Source organism: Stegostoma tigrinum, unplaced genomic scaffold (assembly GCF_030684315.1).
Source record: "Stegostoma tigrinum isolate sSteTig4 unplaced genomic scaffold, sSteTig4.hap1 scaffold_66, whole genome shotgun sequence".
Classification (NCBI taxonomy): Eukaryota; Metazoa; Chordata; class Chondrichthyes; order Orectolobiformes; family Stegostomatidae; genus Stegostoma; species Stegostoma tigrinum.
The window spans coordinates 2,349,756-2,367,922 of NW_026728600.1; the positions used below are offsets into that span (position 1 = coordinate 2,349,756).

General features: G+C 44.4%; 1 long non-coding RNA gene across 1 annotated transcript; it reads right to left on the minus strand.

The window, feature by feature from the left end:
* Positions 1-1,367: 1,367 nt before the first annotated feature.
* LOC132209094 (uncharacterized) lies at positions 1,368-17,909 on the minus strand. The gene is made up of 4 exons (XR_009445196.1): positions 16,900-17,909; positions 16,286-16,333; positions 1,564-1,684; positions 1,368-1,448 (listed from the first exon to the last, which is right to left on the minus strand). It is a non-coding gene; the product is annotated as an uncharacterized LOC132209094 (long non-coding RNA).
* Between the last annotated feature and the right edge of the window lie 258 nt (positions 17,910-18,167).

An 18,167-nucleotide genomic window follows, 5' to 3' on the forward strand; every position in this document is an offset into this window, starting at 1 on the left:
GGAAGCAAGCTTTGAACAAAAAACCTCTTCTCGTGGTGAACGGACTTCATGACATGGAAAGTCCTCTATAAACGCACCTCTATTTATCTTCAAAGTTCAAAAATCCCAGTTTTTACTGCCCCTGGTCTTTGGAAGCAAGTTTCTCACTGTCTACTTCATCCAAACGCTCGTGCCATGAAATCTCCATTTAATCTTCTATGCCCAAAACATAACAATCACAGCCTCTGGAATGTCTCCACAAAACTGAATTCTTTCATCCCTGGGCATGATGAAGACTGAGCAGCGCCATGAGAATTTAAGCGGGAAATTAGTTAGTACGTGGAAACATGGAAATGATACGAAACAGAAACCCAGTCTGTGAACCTTTCAAAATATTTTGTGATCTAGGTGGAAGAAAATGGTTTAATACACAAATGAAGAGAACGTAGTCTCGTTGGAATGGACAAATAACACCATTCTGGGAGCAAGGAGACAAAATGAGAGGAAATTGTTCTTGAAACTCTGAGTTGGTTTGAATTTCCAGAGCAACATTCGTGACAATCCACTCTGAGTAAGTCTCAGCTGGTTCAGAGCTACGCAAGTGCACACAGGCAGGGCTTGTTAGTCTAGGGGTATGATTCTCGCTTAGATTATGATATAGTGTAGATATGCAAAAGGTCGCTGTGTTCAACTCCCAGACAAACCCAGCTTCTTTACCTTACATTTGCTACAATGCCCAATGAGATTTCCAGAAAAAAAGCTGGTTTTGTTAAATGTGTTTGGATTGCCTAACGTGGGAATGGTGCAGAGGTACCGTTGCAATGAACATGCCGAAAGGAAACACTCGTTCAAAGTGAAAACAAGTGTTCTCGGGCCTTTGCCCACGTTAACTGACTCTGCATGAGTGCTCCAACTGCATTATTGCTCATTTCTGGGAGTGAAACGTCCAGATTAAAAAAAAAACGAAGGAACAGCAGATGCTGTAAATCAGGAACAAGAATAAATTTGCAAGAAAAGCTCAATAGGTCTGGCAGCATCTGTGAAGGGAAAAAAGGCAGTTAACTTTTCGGGTCTGGTGACCCTTCCTCGGAACAGAGTCATCGGATACAATATGCTTGTTCTGTTTTTTTTTCTCTTTCATTCCATGTATGTTCATTGGAAGAGAAGTTGGAAGACATAATAGGAGGGAAAATCGTGCTCCTTTTCATTAGGCCATCTCAACATCCCAACTCAATTATCCAGAGATATACAGAAGGCAGCTTCTGTACGTAGAGACAGAATGTAAAAGTCAATCAGAGATGTCAAAAAAGTGCTAACGCGATGGGGTTGCTTTGTGTTCAGGAGGTGAAAAGCTCTCTCACCTGAGTCACCTTCACATCACTTGCTGAGGACTGAATAAGAGAAAAGGTGTTTCACCAGAGCTCACGAGCCTCGCTTTCCTATTCCTCCTTGTTTCGCTCTCCTTGATCCTTTGTGAAAGAATGAAAAGAAAATGGAAACAATATTATTTAGTAGCCTGGCTTGTCCTTTTTGCAAACATTAGAATTCAAAAACGACAATATCACGTTGCGAAGTAGTTCGAACCTTGGTGCAGGTCTGAGCAGCTATCTGCCTTGTCTTTCTCCTTAAGCGTCAATTTTCCTGCACAGCTTTCCAATCGTGGACACGAACAAATGTCAGATTGGCAGCCAGCTGATTCAGAAACCTGTGTGGGAAACGAGGAAAAGCAACTCAATAAATTTTACGAAATTCCATGGTGCTTATTTAGAGACGCACGTTTATGAACACATTGACCGTTAGTAAAAGGTGATCAGAGACGTCAGCGATGTTAACAGCATGTGATTGTTTTTCATTCAAGAAGTGAAAAGCCCTCATGCCTGAGTCACCATCGCTTCACATCCTGCTGCATGATTAAAGTACAAGTTGCTTCACTTTAACTTCATGTGGCACACTTTTCTATTTCTCCTTGCTTAGGCTTTCTTGCTCCTCTTTGATATAAAGAAAAGATTGGATACAATATCAATTGATAGCCTGTCTTGTCATTTCCTCAGTTTCAATACTAGCATGTTGTTGACTTGAGACCACACGTAAATGCTAATGACTCTACGAGAGCATGAGTCATGAGGTTCATCTGAGCCTGTAAATCCCTTCACTCCTGTTGTTGGCTGAATGAGCCGCTATTGCGTCCACTGCTAAGAAATGCAAACACATTTCTCTACTCCGAAAGGTGACTGAAGGCTTCTGGTTTCAATTCATGCACTTTGAGACATGGCAGAGCAGAACTAGGACGTTCAGAGACTACCTTGAGATGCATTTGACAGAGAGGAATATGCGGTGCACTGCGACACCCGCAAATCAAGCTTTTCCTTGACTTTGAGCTGGAACGCTTTCACACAAAAAGCAAAGGTGACACTACACTGCTCCAGAATGAATTAGAGCACGCTAAATGCACACGTAAAAGGGACCATTTCAGCACATTCATGACCAGGAATGAGAGGAATTTAACAAGGATTCATACCACATTGAAATAGAATTATCCTCCCTTCCACAACAAAAGCAGAAATGGCCAACTTCATTCAAAGAAATGTTGGCTGACAAGAACGCTCACACCATGTCCATCCAGAAACCTATCACTGCAAAAGGGCAACAGCACTGTTTCTGCCCAGCTTCGAACTGGGGACCTTTCACGGGTAAAGCGAATGTGGTAACCACTACACTACAGAAACACAGCCACTACCCTGCCCTGCGCACTGACCTTCCTACAGCATTAAAATGTGCAGCCGTTCAACACTAAACCTCTCTGTTTCAAATAGATCGATGCAGCCCAGCGTTATTGGCATTATTGAAAAATAAAAGATATCATGTCAACCCGCCCAGAAAATATTCACGTGGGCATTGCCAGGGTTGCAGGTTTCGGACTGTATGGCGAGACTGAATAGGTTTAAGGCAGTTTTCCCTGGAGTGTCGGAGTTTGAGGGACGACCTGGCGGAAGCTGATATAATCATCACGAATATATACAGGGTGAGGAGTCAAGGTCTTTATCGCATGGTGGGTGAGTCCAAACCTGGAGGGTGTGTAATTAAAGTGAGGGGTAGGAATTTAAAAGCGACCTGAGGGCCATTTCTTTTATTGCCCTGAAGTGGTGCAAGTATGTGTTGAACTGCCAGATGAAGTGGTGCAGCCTGGTAAATGTACAACATTTCCAAGGCATATCGAATGTGTGAGTGAATCGGAAGGGTTTAGAGGGATATGGGCCAAATGCTGGCAAATGGGATTGTGTTAATGTGGGACATCTGGTTGACATTGGTGAGTAGACCAAAGGTTGAGTGTCTGCTCTTTCCATTTCCACAACAAAATTGATAACCACTGGCACAATGGAAATGAGGAGCAGATGCTCTGTGCTCTCTTGCATCGTACATTGATTGGAAACAAAATGCTTCCTACTATTGCTTTCTACTGATCGCAGCTCATCGCCATCCATTTTCAGCAGTACAGACAAACAACATGACAGGGTACCAGCATAACGGCAGTGGTGGGAATTGAACCCACGCCTCCGAGGAGACTGGATCTGAATCCAGCTCCTGAGACCGCTTGGCCACACAGCCACTGACAGGTGCGCTGCAAACATGATTCTTTCTGATGTTGCTACTGCAAGACAACATAAGCGAAGGCACAGGGAAAGGCTTGAACCATCGCTGTCTTGTTCATCCATTTTCGTAGCTGCCGGGCAGTGCCCAGCTCAAACATTATTTTCCCACGAGATGCTGATAGCCGCTCGATCAAATCAAAAATCAACTGAAAGCAGAGCACGTCATGTGAGACTCAGTCAGGCGACAAATGTAATGTGCCTGGGAGAAAGTATATTCGGTTATGCTTGGATAAAATAAACATGAACTGCATGGCATTTCCAGCATTTAGATTTTCACTCTGGTGAACGATTCCACCCTTTGCTCAAAACAGGACAACTTTCACGTTAACATGTAGCGTGAAAAACACCAGACCACTGGGAAAATGCACCAAGCTGAGCAGGTTGTGTACCAGATGATACCGTGCAACATATGTAGACTTACCTTCGACGACGTTTTGCAGTGTAAGTGGCTCAAAGATAACCCTCTGTCTGAAAAACTGAGCAAGCATTAGAATTCGAGAACGACAAATCACATTGGGAGGTTGTTCGAACCTCGGTGCAGCTACGAGCTGTCATCTTCCTTGCCTTTCTCCTTACTCCAACATTTTCCAATCGTGGACATGAAGAAATCTCAGGTAGCAGCCAGCTGATTTGCAAGCTGGCATTGGAGACGTGAAAAAGCAACCCAGTAAAATTTACGAAATTCCACGGTGCTTATTTAGAGATGCACAAAAGGCAGTTTCTGAACACATTTCTGAATGTAAAAGGCGATCAGAGATGTCAAATAGATGCTAACAGCATGCGATTGCTTTTTGTTCAAGAAGCGAAAAGCTGTCGCTCCTGAGTACCATCACTTCACATCCTGCTGACTGATTAAGATAGGGTTAGGGTTTGGGTTGGTGTTCATGTTCTCTTGTTGTTAGTTTCCTTCCTGTTTGTCCGATGCAGTGTTTCTCACAGTCTCTGCAGGGGATCTTGCAGATGACATTGGTCCTGTCCATGGTCGGGATTGGATCTTTAGTTCTGGTGAGCACTTGTCGTAGGGTTGATGTGGGTTTGTGTGCCACCCTGATGTCGAGTGGTCGAGAAGTCTTGTGGTGAGTTCTGACATGTTCCTGATGTAAGGGAGTGTGATGTGTGTGTCGGGGCATGTAAAATCTTTCTGATGCTGTTCCTGGAGGCATCTCCTGACACAGATCTTTGGATATCCATTATCGTTGAACAACTGGCTACAAAAAGACATGGCCAATGCTCACTCATCTTAATCCACACGGACAAGGAGTACCACCACTTCGACTGGGACAGCACCAAATTCCTGCGACAGGCAAGCCAGAGGCAAACACGAGAATTCCTGGAAGCATGGCACTCCACGAAGCAGGCTATTAATAAACACATTGAACTCGATCCCAAATACATTCCACTATGGAGGAAACCCACAAGTGAGGCAATCCATCGCAACGAACCCCAGAGTTTAAAAACCAGGCGGGAAAGCACTCTGATGCTTCATCAGAAGCTGCACTGAGGATGTTACCAAGCATGGTAACGAAACGTCTGCGGAACAACAAACCAGCTCAGCGAGCCATCCAACCTCAACATCGTCATCATTAGATTTTTAATTCTAGATATCTTTTTAGAATTGGAATGTCACCACCTGCTGTGTCAGGATTTTCAGTGAGTCGCTTACAACCAGGGGAAAAAAAAACACAGATACAAACACATATGGAGACACATGTCAACATGACCATTGTATCATTTGAAACTCAAGAGGGAGAGACAGAGAGAAAGCGGGGAAGTGAGTTAACCCCGTTTCAATGGATTCACACACAAAACAACAGAAAGCCCACTGGAAAGAACCACAGGCACAAACACACAGCCACAGAGACTCACACTAATGCACACACTCAGCTTACAGTTTTGTTTCACATCAGTCTAGCTTGCACACAGTGAGAGTTCAACAGTGACACACTAATACAGAGACAGAAACACACAGACACGTATGTACACACACGTATGTACACAAAGGCATATAGACACACATTGAGACAGAAGCACACAGACGCAGAGCCACACACTGAGACAAACATTTGCATACAGACAGTGACACACATACGCACACATACAAATGCTGAAACACAGAGGGAGAAAGGGATGGAACGAGTTGGAGAGAGAGTGTCAAAGGTTCTTTCTAGTTCGGAAGAATCTTGGTATGAGTTGCCTGGGCCTGAATGCACATAATATTCGCAGACAGTTCAATGATTGGAGAATATTTCCTTGTAGCTAATGTTCCTATTGACGATCCGGAGATGTGTGACAAAGGAAACAATGATTTTTTTAACTGACAACCTTTATTGGTTAAAAGCTGAGCATCTTGATTGGTTGTGACACAGAGACTGATGTGAAACAAAACTGTAAGCTCTCTTAAACCCAGGTGTGAGCCAGTTCAAATTTCAGATTGCAACAACTAAAATACCAATGTTCCTCTGCCAGTTTATCATGGAGACACAGGCCCGCAGTCAATGCAAGCACACCCATGCCACCAGGAACTGGCCGTGTGTGCTGATACATACAAACTGATTCTGCAGTCTCTCTCCAATTTACTCAGTTTAAATTCAAGCTGACTATGATTCATTTCAGGATAACAATGGGCTGAATGAAGTCTTTGCTGTAATCAAGCTGTGATTTCATGGGAACATTATAGATTTAGGCATTGATTGAATGGATCAAGAGATGAGATTAAAACTCAAGGCGGGTAGTGCTCCATTTAAATGGTTTTGACATCGCTTTTCATCATTTCGGACTTTAATCAAGGGCCCACTGAAATCATTATCTCGCTTGATGGATACTGAAATTTAATTGAGAAGAAAAAAGAATGCCTCGATCTTGTTTAGTTTGGTGATTTTTTAACCGCATGAAATGATTGTGGTTGGCCATCCAAATGTTTCCCGCCACAGGGCAGTCTGACCCTCAGGGAGGTTTCTTTAATAAACTGTTCCCCGGGGCTTCCAGCTGCACCATGACGTCATACACCATGAGCGGCGACAGCCTTCAACTACTGTGATGCAACAATGATGCTGGCTCCCGGAATATAATGATTTGTCGTGGGTCACGTGGCGCTGAATCATTCAATGAAATGTAATTACATCCCCAGGTATTCACGTTTCTACATTACAATCTCAGGCACTTCCATCTCTGACTTCAAGTTAAGCAATTCTTGGGATTCCATATTTCTATTAAGGATATTCATGATGCTACTTCCTGGTGAAATTGGAGAAATATTGTGTTTTGGTGGCTGAATTTACTGAACAATGTTTGGTAAGAGGGTCGGGAATCTCGTCAGTTGTTTCTTTTTTCCCTCAGATCCTTTTCCTGTGCTTGCATTTTAAGGCGGGTCGATAATAACGATGTACATACAGAATCAAATTCCCCAGTGCCCTACAAGTTCAGAGCAGGACACAAGCAGGGCTCCGCACACAAATCACATTAAGTTTACACCACTCATTTGCAGGCCAACTTCCCTGGAACATATGCTAGGATGGAGGCTTTTGGCGACGGAGTGTATGGATCTCAAACTTGTTTCTGATTATTTTTCAAGTTTGCCAAGGGAACAATGTTTCACGGCTGTGGTGTGCCATTGTTTGGGTAAATTCTCACTTCCTCTCATGTATAAAGAAAAACACAAACTGCTCACCATGCGGTTTACACACACAGCTGACTGCCTCTAGGTAGCTGCTTCATTCAGCCGGTAGTAGCACAATGTTAAATATATTACACTGATCTTTTATTACTTAAGTTATAGACACGACATTTTATTTTTCAATTCATCAGGATTTTCCAGCTCCTGTTGTGGCAGAGTGACATTGAATTCAGAAAGAGATGTTTCCAATCAACAGGAATTTCTTTCCTCTTACTGGACGCAGGAACAGTGATCTCTATGCAACAGCAAGAGCACATCCACAACCTCTCTTCACATTAACAGTAAGCCTGAATTTTATAATCTGTGTCGAGAGCAGGGAGTCAGAAAAAAGATGTTCTTGAGATTGAACCGTAATCCCATGAGCAACGTGGAATGTACTCCGCTCTGAGGGAATCCCAACTTGACCAGGGCTCCTCCTAACTTTGCCAAAAGGGCTGTTTGGTCTTGGGGTATGATTCTCACTTTAGGGGCTGTACAGCCCAAAAAAATCTGAGAGATCACGTGTTTAAATATCGGACAAGCCCTTATTAGTTGTCTTTGCTTTACCAATTCACCCGATCAACTTTCTGGAAAAAAAACGTGTTCAATGACGCTGAAACACATTAGGTGTGTTGGGTGCTCAGACCACTCTGCAGTAACTCCCCATAAATCCCTACAGCAGCTTCCTCGCTTTGACACGGGGTCTTGTTTTATTTTTCAATTCATCATGATTTTCCAGCTCTTCCTGCTGTGGCAGAGTGACATTGAATTCAGAAAGAGATGTTTCCAATCAACAGCAAATCCTTTCCTCTTACTGGATGCAGGAAGAAGAAAATCATGTTTATTCAAGCTTTCTGCTTCTAAAATTTAGCATCCTAACATCAGGCTGCAAAACTGACCTGAGTTAGTTGCCAAGTTAAACTGACGTGACTCCCTGTCCGCTTGAGGCAATGAACCGAGGTGAGATGTGCAAAGGACAACACACAAATGGGAGTTATTGTATCATTGATTGTATACCAGGATAAACAGGGAAAACCAGTCTTGAGCACCCACATTGAACCTGTCTCCACTTGGCCTAAGTCAGCTCTCACTATCCACTATCATCATTCACTTTTCCTGATGTCCCCGCCGTTCTTGTTGCAAACTGACTGCACGTCACACAATTGCAACTGACATTGCTGGTGTGGAACTGTAACTGTGGTGAAGTGATTCTGACTAGTTCACAACATTATTCTGTTTCTAAAGATCAGTCTTTTTTTTAACTATACGTGTTAACCATTAGTAGGCCATGGTAGTGAAGGTACTGAAACCTTATTACTAGACTACCAGTGAAAATCTGTTTAAAAACCAAAAGAACTGCGGATGCTGTAAATTGGGAACATAAATAGAAGTTGCTGGAAAGGCTCAGCAGGTCTGGTGGCAGCTGTGAAGAAAAACAGAGTTAATGATTCAGGTCAATGACCCCACCTTTCCGTTCTGAGGAAAGATCTCTGTTTATATCACCTTGGGCACTGTCTGATTCAGCCTTGCTTTCTCCCATCTTCCTGCACATAATACCTACAGCTCTGTTTCAATTTTGTTATTTCTTGATTTAAAGTATACAGGCTATCCCATTATCTATTACATTGTAATTTCTTATATGCGAGACCCTCCAACTACTGGCAGGCTAGTGGCTGAATAGCTCAGTGGTTAGAGCACTGGCCTTGTAAACCAGCAGTCATGAGTATGCATCTTACTGATGCCTTAGGCAATTTTTGTACACCTGCTGTTTCCAAGATCCAAAGGAGCACTTTAAACATAATCTGAAATTATGAAAATATCATTTCTTCTACAGGCCTGAAATGTGCTTTAAATGCCACACTCCTGTTTATCTTGCCAGGAATTTGAGGAAGACCATTCGGAAGGACAGGAAGCAGCTGATATGATCAGTGTTTGAATGGAAGAGTGAGGTGAGGCCATATAGACTACAGAATGACAGGGGAAGAACTCAGGCCAAGGGCCGTGACTGAGCGCTTCCTTTATTTGCTGTAACCAGACTCTAGTTTTGAAGTCTGGAATGGGACAAAATAAGCCAAGTGGTTGAAATCCGACTTTCTGCGGTTTGATCTTTCCAGGAGCCTTTGTCACTCTTGGTAGAATGTGCCCCTGTTTGTTTCCTTCTGTAGGTAAGGTTAAGTTTCCCGAGGGAGCATGAAACAGTTTTCCCATCTCAAACTTTCCTCCCATTTGTTGTGTTGATTGAGATTAAAACATTTCGTGAAATTATCATTGAAATGAATACTTGAAACGTCACAGCACACAAGACTACAGGCCAAGTCCTGGAAACTGGGATGATGCTCCTCTTTCCATGCTGTAAAACTCAATGTTTTGATCATCTTTGAGAAGAAATTGATGTCCAGTTAAAAAAAGGCAGAAGCTGAGTCATTGAGAAATTATAGTACTTCTGTCCTCATCCCTGGTGGGCCTACTGTCTAGGATTCACCCCTTTCACTGTTCACGTCCACAAAATCACAGCAAAAGCACAGCAGCTCTGACAGGAATCCTTTCTATGTCTCGGATCAGAGAATGTCTCTAAGAACACCAGACTCAATGTCCCACCCTCTTAAAGAAGTCGAAGGTGTCTTGGCAGTCTCTGCTCAGTCGGACATCTGATTCAGAGAATCAGAGGAGAATATCCTTTTACCCAAATTCACCAATCAATCAAATTCATTTGTAAATTCACGTAGGATATTTTCATTTCAGTTCGATGTTTTAGCAATGAAGCAGCCTGCTGTTATGATAAGAAACTGAGGGTAATGCTGGTTTGTCCAAAATTATCCCACAGTGGGTGGCAGGGATACATTTCAATGTTTCTCTTAATTCAGGGGCCAGTAAGAAAAGGCGGCATTCCACTGACTGTATCTATCACTTCAGTTTGTAAATAATTGAAATGTTCATTAAGAAGTGTCAAGCAGCAGAATGAGTTGTATTGTTGTTTGTCTTTGTGTTGTAGAAGCTGGGGGACGGACAGGCAGAATTGGCCCCAAGTTGTCATCCTCAGAGTAGAGGACAGGAATGAAACTGAGTTCAGGAGTTGGGTACAAGTCACTCTGTCCTTGCTTCCCCCTTGGGTTACCCACTCCAAACTGGTCTTGGTACATTTCACCTTTCTCCCTTGCTCCCTCTCCCTCCCACATTCACACTGTCCCTCTTCCTGTTTTTGCCTCCTGTTCATATCTCAAGGGCAGGATCGATTGGGCAAAACTGCTCTGTGTCTCCAAAGACATTCTTTGAAAAACGAAACAACTGTACAACCTGACATACCTTCTTCAAAAAAAAAGTACCACTTGTGTAGTGAAGTTAGAACGCCACCAGGCGGTGGCATTGTACGAGAGGGATAGTCTGAGCCTTTGACTCATCGGTTTTCCATTCATTTAAACTTCTCCCCTGAGTCTCATTGCAGCCAGATATAGACACGCAGATACAAATATGCACATGGACACATATGGAGATATACATCAAGCTGATCATTGTATCACTTCAAACGCAAGAGGGTCAGACAGAAAGGGGGTAAGGTATAACTCAATTTCTATGGAATTGCCTCCAAAACAACAGAAACCCCAAGGCACAAACATAATAGGGCACACACTAGATGTGCACTATCTCACACACAAACGGAAAAACACAGCTCCTAATACACAGATAGTTCACTGAGATAGAAACACACACTCAGTTACAGAGATGCACACAGACTCACACACACACACACACACACACACACACACACACACACACATAAACAGAGAGACATCGAGGCACACATACAGAGACAAACATAAACACAGACACACACTGACATGTAAGCATACAGACACTGACAGACATACACACAGAAATATACATGCATATGTGCAGACACTAACATTACATACATACATACACACAGAAACACAGGACACTCATACAGACTGTGTGCAGTAACTGACACTGCTCCGAATTCAACTATCATTAACAGAGCTAGAACATAGAAGTGTAGAGCAATGTATAGGTCCTTCACCCCACGATGCTGTGCCGAACTTTTACCCTAAACCTAAGGTCTATCTAGCCTCCACCCCTACCTTATGCTATCATACATATGCCTATTTAATAGCAGCTTAAAGGCCCCAAAGAGGCCGACTCCACTACCGTCTCTAGCAATGCATTCCAGACCCCGACCACTCTGAGTAAAGAACCTACCTGTGACTTGGTTTGCTCCATATCTGGACGATGTGTGTATCTACCTCCAATCAATTTAAAACTATTTCCCATCATAATAGCTCCCTCCAACCGTGGAAAAAGTCTCTGGCTGTCCACTCTATCTATACTTCTGATCATTTTGTCAACCTCCCACCCTTCATCATTCTAAAGAGAAAAGCCCTAGCTCTCTCAAATGTTCCTCCCTCGTACTGCCTTCGTTCCATTCCAGGCAACATCCTGGTAAATCTCCTCTGCACCTTTGCCAATGCCTCCACATCTTTCCTGTAATGAGGCAAACACAACTGGACACAATATTCCACTTGTGGCCGAACCAGGCTTTTGTATAGCTGGAGCATAACTTCACGGCTCTTGAACTCAATCCATCTATTAATGAAAGCTACCATACCATACGCCTTCTTACCAACTCAATCCACCAGCTTTCAGGAAACTTTGGACATGAACCCCAAGATCCCCATGCTCCTCCCAACTGCCAAGGATTTTTCCATTAACACTGTATTCTACTTTCAAGTTTGTCCTTCCAAAATGAATCTCCTCACACTTTTCAGGGTTAAACTCCATTCGTCACTTGTCTGCCCCACTCTGCATCCTATCAATGTCCCTTTGTAACCTAGAACAGCCCTTTGCACTATTCATAACTCAACCCACCTTTGTATCATCCATGAACTTGCCAATCCACCATTCCATTCCTACATCAAAATCATTTACAAAAACTACAAATAGGAAGAGGACTCAAGACAGATCCTTTTGGTACATCAGTCGTAACTGAACAACATGTTCACTATTTTCCATCCACTACCACCCTTTGTCTTCTCAGGGTCAGCCAAGTCTAAATCCAATCTGCCATATTTTCCCTACCCATGCCTCCTTACTTTCTGCATGAGCCTACCATGGGGAAACTTAACGAACGCCTTACATAAATGCATGTATACCACATCCACTGCTCTACCTTCATCCATGTGTTTGGCCACTTCTTCAAAGAATTCAATAAGGTTTGTGAGGCCTGATCTATCCCTCACAAATCCATGCTGCTTGCGTCAATCAGATAATTCCCAGCTTTTACTGATGAACTATCAATGGGAAAGTGGGACAGTCCTATGAAATCCCTCATTCTATTGTCAGGAAAGAGGTGACAGTGTTTGATAAACTTAGGATTATTTGTACAATGAACAAACTTCCACTTGTGCAACAGATCCATGTAATCCCCTGATGTTCACCTGTGAAATAGATTGATATTCATTCTCAGAAACTAATTGAAAGTAATCCCCCGTCTTTGATGGTTACCTACAGCTCGACTCATACCTTGCGTTAGTCTGTGTGAAAATACTGTGTTCACCTGTGGGATCAATTTGTGTTCCTGGCTGCAGAAGGTTCCGTTCCCTTGTCTGGATAAAAGTGTTTCATACCCATTTTGAAACTGCAGCCTTGTCTCTGTGTGGGTTTTAGGTCTGAGGCCAATGTGTGTGTGTGTGTGTGTGTGTGTGTGTGTCTGTGTGTGTCTGTGTGTGTCTGTGTGTGTCTGTGTGTGTGTGTGTGCGCGCGTGCGTGAGTGAGAGAGAGTTTGTGAGAGTGCGGGTCGGGGGGAGGGGTGCAAGGGAGGGACAATCATGAGACATTGGACTGAACTTCTGAGTTGCTGCTTTATTTCCCCCCCCCCCCCCCCACCTCTAATCTCACAAAGAAGCTTCTTGGTTTGCTCCATATCTGGACGATGTGTGTACCAGGTACAGACAGCTCGGAACTGATTGGGTAGCTGGGATTTGGGAGGAGAGAGGGGTTTGAATGACATAACTTGGGGTTTTTAAAATTGGTTATGACAGCCATCCTAATCTTGTTCATGTGGATGAAACCAGGAGGTGAATGTCAGAGTTATTCTTACTGTCTGTGTCAGTGTGAGTACAGCTGGAATCTCAGTGCCAGCTTTGGCCCTGTACCACCCTCTTCCTGAAGCAACCCTGGTGAGTATTGGCTCCTCAGACTCTGTATCTTTCCTGAATTCCTGGCTGTATCTCACTGACTTCTCCTCTTCTTGCCTCTCTTTTTCTCTGCTTTCTCGTTTTGCGTCCCTGTCTTTCTCTCTAAGTCTCTCCTTTTGTCTCCCTTTGCTTTATCTCTGTCAGTCTCTTTCTCTCTCTCTGCCTCTCACATTCTACTCTTGTCTCTCTCTGTTTCATTCTCTCTCTCCCTCTTTGTGTTTCTGTCTCTTTCTTTCAAAGTCTCTCCTCTTGTCTCCCTTTTGGTCTTTCTCAGTCTTTGTCTCTTTCTCTCACCTGAATCTCTGTCTCTCAGTCAACTCTGGATCATTTTGTTTCATTCTCTCTCTCTCTCTCTCTCTCTCTCACGAGCAACCACTCTTTGCCCCCCACCCCTCTCTCTTGGTTCCCTCCACTATCATTCTCTCTCTCTCTCTCTCTCTGTCTTTTCCCTCCATATTTCTCTCTCCTTTCCCTCCATTTTTCTCTATTTCATCTTCTGGTGTCTTGTTGCACTGCCTCTTTCTTTCCTACACCACTCCAAAAATTTTGTTTCCATTCAAAATTGCCGAATTCCAACCGCCCCCTCCACAAATATGACTGTCCCTACAAATTTGACCCTAGAATTTTGTTATTTAATTTGAGACTCATATACCTCTCTCATTTCACATTCTTCTTCCTCAATTTTCTGCCTACAATATAACCGCCAAGTTTCGCTGCCGCCCAGTTTTGTCCCTCTCTTTACCTCCCAGAGGAATGTCAAACTTTTGTCCCACCCTTACAGTATTGTACCCCCATCCCAAATCCTTGTGCTGGTGAATGCAATATTGCACCCCCCAATACCAATATTTTGTGGGCCTACCGAACAAATATTGTCCCCTCAATTATGGCATTTCCCAATTGCAGTTCCACAAAAGTTTGTTCTCCATCGCAATTTTGCAAACTCCCCACGAAGTCATCTCAAATATTGCCTCCCACAAATTTGCGCACCTGTTTAAATATTTCCCCTGTGACTTTTATCCCAATGAAAATGTTCAGCCTCACAGTTTCTGATTGCTGCCCGTGTAGCTACACTCTCTTTCTTCATTCCTCTGTGATGCCTCCACTGTGTATAGATAGCCCACTGTATCTCCCTCCATGTGCAAAACCCAAATATCCCCTCACCCTCACTGTTCCCTGACTGCACCCCAGAGATACTCTGGCCTGTTCATTGACTGCCTTACTGCAAAGCAAGATCCCATTTCGCAGGCACACCCCAAGCCCGACTACCACTCACTTTAGCCAAAGTGTGATGGTGCAACATGTAGGCACTGCAAAGACCAGAAAGATCCCCTGGCATTTCGCATGAAGAACAGAGAAGGACAGAGATGGAGATGGAGTGAGAGAGCGAGAGAGAGAGAGCGAGATCCCATTGAAAACAAGGAAAAAGAGAAAGAGGAGAGAGACACAGAGATAGGAGAAAGACAGAAATCCCATGGACAGGACTAGAAAGGACAGATATAGAGAGTGGGAGAGACAGAAGGGACAGTGAAAAATCGAGAGAGAGAAGAGCAGACAGAGAGATACCATTCAGAATGAGTGACAGAGATGGGGGGTGGTGTGGGGATGCAGACAAAATGACCCTCAGGAAGGAACATCAAGATCACACAGGACAATGAGAGAGAGAAAGAGAGTGTTGAGGAGAGGTGAATGGGTAAACTTGGAAATCAGCAAGACTGAACAATGAAATGGTTCTTGAAAAACCTGGGAAGGAGACAAGACATTTGGAGGGAGGAATATGAAGGGATGTGGGAGAGTGAACAGGGGTGGATGTGAAGAATGATGGGGAGACAAGGATTTATAGAAAACTGTGGGAAGGACAGGAAGGTGAGAATATGGAGGCAAAGAGAGTCGAAGGCAGTGACATCAGACTTAGCAGCAGCCCCCTTTTCCCACTTTGTCTCCCCCACACCTCCAGCCCAGAGCTCATCGCCTTGTGTTACAAATCTCAGGGACAGCCTGAACCCCATAATTATTTTCCCCTGTGAGCGTACAAGTGTGCAAATGAATGACAAGGCGACAGGCTGGTTTATTATCATGCTCTCATTTCTCTCTTTCTCTTTGGTTCCAGCTCTGTCCGAAGCTTCCTCACGGCAGAACATTTAATTCTCCCAATCAGTGCTTCGTCCCAAATTTCAGCTCCCGAATCTAATCTCCTCAGGGGCGAGGTTGGAAAGACAGACAAGAAATGAAAAAAAAAACCTACACCCATCACCTAAAACACAGCAAAATCACACCATTCTCTGCCCGAGCTTCCAAAATCTGACCCTTTCCCCCAATTGCCCTACCACCTCCAGAACAGCCCATCATCTTCAAGAGGGAACAGGAAGAGGCTCAAACCACCTCAGTGTTTCTGTTTAAAGGGAGGACAGAGAGATATGTACTCCAGATGGTGGGGCTCCCCTCCACCGGACATCCCCAACTACACGACCCCCCACCCCGAACATCTCCACTGCCAGAGATTGTGTCCACCACTGTATGTGTATAAGCTTCAGTCTCTCAGTAATCTCCTCTGGTGGAAGAAAAGGAAATTGATCCATCAAAGCCAAAGTTTTGAAACAAAAATGAAGAGAAACGTATGAGATTCCATCACAGGCCTCTTTCAAAATTTCCCCAATTTATCAGCACTTTCCCTGATTTTAAACCCAGAGAATAGGAACAAATTTGACAACGGATCAGGGGAGAAATGCTTTCTGACTGCATCCAGTGTTTACTTTCTGAGAGGCTGGACAATTAATCACTGATGGGGAGTCACTCACCGGAGCCTGCGTCTCTCTCTTTGTCCCTCCAGATGAGTTTCTGACTCCCTGCGGGAAAAAAAAAACAATAAAAAGACCAAAGATCGTCCCACTTTCATTCAGCAGGCATAGACCCCATGACCACTACTTCCAGGATTGGGGCTGTTTCTACATGACATATTAATGATGAACTGATACACTTACTTTTCTCTCTCTCTCTCTGTCCCTGTCTCTATCACTGTCAGTCTTCCCTCCCTCTCTCTGTCCCAATCCACCTCTCTATCTCTGTCCAACTTTGTCCTACTCTTGAGAATTGATCAAACTCTCCCTCTCTCTCTCTGTCACTTTTCTGTCTGTGGCTGTCCCTCTGTCTCTCTTCCTCTCTGCCCCATCCACCTCTCCATCTCTGCTCTGCTTTCTGCTGCTCAACAATCGCTCTCTCTCTCTCTTCCTCTCTGCCTGTCTCTGCCCCATCTCACTCTCTCTCACTCCTCTGTCCGTCTATCTTCTTCTCTTTGACGCCATCGACCTCTCCGTTCAGCTTTCCTTGCTCTTGACAATCGGTATCTATTTCTCTCTCTCTATCTCTCTCTCTCTCCATTTCCTCTGTTTTGATTGAAACACTCCTGGCTTACATTTTCCACAAGTTGCAATCTCCCCGCCGTGTCTCCGAGATGTTTGCGACACCAATATCACATTTTGGAGGGTGAGGCGATGACAAGAGGTGGGAGTGATCGGAGTTGAGGGTAAAGGAGGGACGATGCATTTCACCCACTAAAAGCTGTCAGCAGTGTCCGCTCAGGGCCCTGTAGACAGACACACAACACGTTTGAGGCTGTTCCGCAGACCAAGGGGATGCACAGCAAGATTCCACAGGCAGCCACTTAATGTACCTCGAAGGGATTCCCTCAAAACTTTGTTGGAGCCAACCACACCCTGCCCCCACAAACTGAAGGACTGACTGCGGAATGAAGGACATTCTGCACAGCAGCATCCCAACAGCTTTCCCCAGCTTCCCCATACTGAAGAGACTAAAGGTTTCCATATTCTTCACCGGCCAAGATCAGAAGCGCCGACACACCCACCTCATCTGAATTTGGAAATGGTGGACCCCTGCTCCTGTAGAGGAAAAGGTTGCAGGCTATCCCCACACAGCAAGATTGCAACGTGAAAAAAGGATTCCCCCACTGAGTCCACCAGCAACTACTAAACACCCCATTTTAACTTAGACCTCAGCTCAGACTGAACACTGGAGTTAATCCCTCACCCCCTTTTCCTCAGAACCTGTATCTATGTCCCTCAGCCCTGTCCCTCTTTCAGCTGTCTCCAATTTCCCTCCATACCACCATCTTGGCCCCTACACTCTCCACTGTGCCGGTTCCCACAAGCAGCAAAACAATAGTCACTTGTTGATGAGAGAGGATTAATTTCACACCAAACATTGGCCGTGAGGGAGTGTGGGTGTCAGGCCCTGCAGTCTCGGCCCCTTTGAAATATTGATCCCCCTCCTTATCTCCAATCCAGAGCCTGCGCTGATCTCCCCATTCCTCCAACGCTCACCCCAAGAGAGAGGAATGAAGTCCCAGTCAATGGAAACAATTCGCTCCATTTACTCACAAACTTCACACAGACCAACAGGGGGTGGTAGGAGGGAATGGCATATCGAGGGGGTGGGATCCCACTCCCTTCCGATATCCTGACACACCCATCCCACCCACCTCCCCATTAAAATGACAACAAGTCACAGCAGAATTTCTTCCAGATTTTCCAAGATGAAATACAGGGAAGTAACCAGCTGGATGGAGAAACAGGGGAAACCAGCCTTTCCCTCCCCTTCCCCATTGCCCTCAGATCACCACATTCAAGTGGAGCCTGCACCTTTTTTTATCCCTCGCCACCCCAG